The sequence below is a fragment of the Primulina huaijiensis genome, chromosome 5, assembly GCF_012295235.1.
Source record: "Primulina huaijiensis isolate GDHJ02 chromosome 5, ASM1229523v2, whole genome shotgun sequence".
NCBI classification, from domain to species: domain Eukaryota; kingdom Viridiplantae; phylum Streptophyta; class Magnoliopsida; order Lamiales; family Gesneriaceae; genus Primulina; species Primulina huaijiensis.
The window spans coordinates 1,078-5,604 of record NC_133310.1 but is presented as its reverse complement, the minus strand read 5'-3'; the positions used below and the strand labels follow the sequence as shown (position 1 = coordinate 5,604).

General features: G+C 34.0%; 1 long non-coding RNA gene across 2 annotated transcripts; it reads left to right on the top strand.

Annotated features, from left to right (window-relative positions):
- Positions 1-945: 945 nt before the first annotated feature.
- LOC140976629 (uncharacterized) lies at positions 946-4,222 on the top strand. 2 transcript variants are annotated; one of them, XR_012175249.1, is made up of 4 exons: positions 947-1,324; positions 1,404-2,193; positions 2,515-2,655; positions 2,764-4,222. It is a non-coding gene; the product is annotated as an uncharacterized lncRNA (long non-coding RNA). The 2 variants fall into 2 exon arrangements; XR_012175248.1 differs by having other exon boundaries at positions 946-1,324; positions 2,515-4,222.
- Positions 4,223-4,527: the final 305 nt, after the last annotated feature.

Here is a 4,527-nt window from a genome sequence, read left to right as displayed (position 1 = left end):
AAATATCTCTTTGATATTTGAATCCGTTGTTTATAGTTGTACTTATTTTATTTAATATTTTAGATTAATAATTCACATATCATCTTTTTATTTATTTTGTCAAGTTAAAGTTAAGTAATAAATTTTTTAGTAATTAAATATTAGTATCTATGTGATCGATACTTGGACTCATCATCCACTTATTATAATTTGACCTAATCCGCTTTCTAAAATTATTCTCAACCAAAATCGTCGATCAATATTCGCACACTTTCATGCCAATTACTCGGGTAATTTAAGTACAAAACTTGCACTTATCACCTTCATACCCAAAATAATTCTTATTTATTGGTTAATAAAGACAAAGGAATTGATTTTCAATTTTCAATGTCACGAGTCTTTCAATTATTTATAATGTTAAGACTAGAGAAATCCAGTCATTTGAGTTGGAGATAAACTGCAGCTAAATTTAGCTGATTGATGGATCATATAATGATTGTCTATCATAAACATAATTGACAAAACTAAAAAATTAAGTGTATGAAAAAAAATAAAAAAGTGCCAAGAATAAAGTTGTCTTTGATTGGATTTTATGATCCACACAAATCCAACTCTAAATTAAGGATAATCTCAATTTTAAATTATTATACTTAAAATACCTTAAAAAATTGAATGTATCATTTTGACAAATCAATTAATTAATTTATAATATCATGTTTGATTTATTACTCTATTGACATATTTGAGTAAATAATAAAGAATCGACCTTATTTTATTTATTTTTGAAATAAATAATGTTTTAGAAAAATTGTTAAAAATAATGTAGATCAACTAAAATTTTCGAAACTAATTATTCGCAAATATATTTGATTGTTTTAGTTTCTATTAAAATGTAATCACCCTACACCTACACCTACACCTACACCTACACCTACACCTCATTATAATGATAATAATATCCGATGGAAAAGAAGTCCATATCATACCGCTACAGTTATAGTAATACTAATGATTTCATTGGCAGGAATCGTATCAATTTAAATAATAATAATAGCAAATCCGCGAGGGGCACGAGGAGATCAGCTGTCTCTTGAAGTCCAACTGTAAACACAGACACGACCCCTCCATATCTATATCGAACTTTCCCACGCACCACCTACCACCGCCTCTCTTTCAATCGGCCATGGATTCCACGTTGAGTCTATGACCACTCCTCTCTAAAGTTGGCAAGATCTCCCAATTGAATACTCTCATCCTCGGCGAGGCGCTTGCTTCCGAAGAGGATCATCTAATCATCCCCAACCACGATTTCTCTGCTCAGGCCCATGTCTCTTCCCCCGACCAGGTTTTTTTTAAGTCGTTTTGATCTTTGCTTCATGCCTCCCTCTTTTTTTTTTTTTAATCGTGCTGAGGTGTTGCTGCAGTATCTGGAGATGTATAGAAAGTCTATTGAGGACCCTGCTGGATTCTGGTCCGACTTTGCATCCCATTTTTACTGGAAACAAAAATGGGAACAATCTGTCTACTCGGAGAATGCCGACATTCGAAAATGTCTATATCAACATTGATTTTTTTGTTCTGGTGGTATTTTTTTGTTCTTGTGTCAATTGAAAACTTATGAGTTGTCTCTTACGAAGCAATTAGCATGTGGACTATCAGATTGGAGCATTTGCAGCACCCGACAAAATCCATTGGGCTCCTGGTCTTCCGAAGAGAAGGAGTGGGAAGATAATGAGAAGAATTTTGAGGAAAATTGCTTCCAAACAGTTAGATGAGCTCGGGGATATAAGCACACTTGAAGACCCTGGTGTGGTGGAGGAACTTATTTCACTTGCTGATTCTTGAGCTACATCATTGGTAGTTGCAAAATAAATACCCATCCACGTGCGAAACTAAATGCTAATGCCTTGTCATAGTTTTATCATTATTTTTCTTCAATGCCAATGTTTGAACAAGAAATATTCAACAACTTGTCAGACTATAAATCTACTGCCTCGTCATAATTTTATCTATATTTTTCCTAATACCAATACGCAACTCCCCTTGTAGCATGTGGTAACTCGGAGTTTTTTCCCTAGGAAAGACTTTATAAATGCTTAATTTTGCCAGAAATTATGGGTTCCTTTGGGTTTTGCAACGACGCTTACATAATCGAAGAATGTTGGTGGACTCCCAAGCGCGGTAAAAATACAAATTGGCTACGGTTCTGTGAAGGTCAGTACATCTTAATAATCAGCTTATTCCCTTATTGGCTTGCAGCAAACAGTGCATTACCGTCCTACTTCGATGAGAACTTGCAACTGCTTCTGGGTTTTACATGCATTTATGGGAAAACGATGAAACACTTTGTACTAGTTGTGGCAGGGAAGTTGGAGGTCCTTCGACATGATCATCCTGCCATTAAAAAAAATATTGTACATATAGCCCAAAACTCAAATACAATTTAATAACGGAGAGGCATAGTTGAGATTTTTATTCGTATGTTTTTGCTTTTCTACTCTTGCTCATCCCGTCTTTCATTCCAATATCTACCAGGATGAATATTCAGATACTTGTGATGTGGAATGGGTCGACGCAGAGGATCCGCTTTTCTTGCTCTATACCAGCAGGAGCAGTCTATATTCTACATTGCCTGCCCCCACATTAATACGATCATTGATGCGTGAAGGGAATGAGGTAAGGACATAACATCTTATGATACTGCTTATACTTTTTGCCAATAGCTTTATGTGTTAACTAAATTTAAATATCAATTTCATACTTGCTCACGATTTCTTTTTCAAGAGCGCTTGTTGGAGGATGGATAACGATAGTAAATGCAGGATAAATACACAAGATTGATAGAGGTTTGAATGTGGTATAGTTCTTGTACGTCCTCTTCTCTTCCACTCGGAAGAAATCCACTAAATAATATTTGTTCTACAAGAAACTCTGAAATCTTCACCAAACTCCTTGGATTTGCAAGACTCGATTACTAAATACAACTTGATAATATTAAGGAGTGAACTTTCTGGTTTTACATCAATATTGTGCCCTTTTATAATTGTTGCATATTCTTTACTATCTATGTACAAAGACTTTAACTCAACTATTCTATCAGGCATCTTTCTTGTGATTGATTTTTTTGTTCGGGTGGTATTTTCTTCAATGTGGAGATAATTTATCTTTTTATTGTTCTCATCATCTTGTTTTTTGGTTTGAATTCTTCATTTGAGCTGTTTTTTTCTTTTAATTTTAGTCATTTTTTTCTTCAAAAAAAGATTGCTCGTGTTTTTAGGATCCAACAGTAGCTAACATGATAATATTACAATTATTGATTAATGAGTTAGATGACATTAGAAAATTTGTTTGTTCTTCTAATAGTTTGGTAGGATGTCATCGAATTTTATTGCTCGAATGGTTTTTTTTTTTTTACTTTTGACCATACAAGCTACATCTCACGGTAGTGTTCTTTATGATGCTTACTTTAAACCTCAGTAAATAAGTTGTATGTATGGGTAAATGATAGTGACTAGAGAAATGATGTACTGTTGTCTGTTTGACTGTATATAAAAAATATATATAATGGACCGTGGAATGCATTAGTTGTGAAGGGATAACGTTTGGATCATGACTTGTGCTTTGTGTCTACAAAAGGTTTTTAACGCCTGTTCATGTCCATTCAGTTTAAGAATAAATTACTGATTATCATTTTCCGACATATTTTTAACTATTGAATAAGATCTCTATTTTCCAGATAAACATAATTTATTTATTTCATTTCATGCACTATATTTTGTAATATTCATGGAATTTTGATAATTGGTAATGTTCTTATCATGCCTTCTTGCAGTAAATTCATCAATAAAATTAATCTTTGAAATTCGAATAAATCGAAAGTGTACACGACAAGTTATGATATAGTGTACGGAGCACGAGTATCGTTACCTAAATTAGTTTTAGTTTTTACTAGTGATGTATTAATAATATGAAAAAATGCCTGCCTAATGGAGCTCAAGGTTTTTATGTTTTTTAGAAGTTGCAATGGTTCTGCCAGCGTTCTTTTGGTACCTCATGGTTGAAACATCTGGCCTTTAAAAGCTGCTTTCTGAAAAACCTGAGATGACCCAAAACGTTAAATGTTGAACAAGACACTGAAGTACAAAAGATAGGTTTGCTGGAAAGTCATTGTGTAAGGACGATCATGTAACAAAAATGTGATTGCTATCCAGCAAAGCCAAAAAAGGTCACCTAAAGAATCGACTAAGGGTACCCACATTGGGTGTTAAAGGGTGTTACAATGTGAGTGGGCATGAGAGAGGGTGTGAGGCGTTCGTATAAAAAAAATTCGATAATTAGCGACAGTTTGTGATAAGCCGGATTTTAATGAAAATTTAGGGTTTAGGGTTTAGGGTTTAGGTTTTAGGGGTTTAGGGGTTTAGGGTTTAGGGTTTTAGGGTTTTAGGGTTTAGGGTTTAGGGTTTAGGGTTTAGGGGTTTAGGGTTTAGGGGTTTAGGGTTTTAGGGGTTTTAGGGTTTAGGTTTTAGGGTTTTAGGGTTTTGGTNCAAA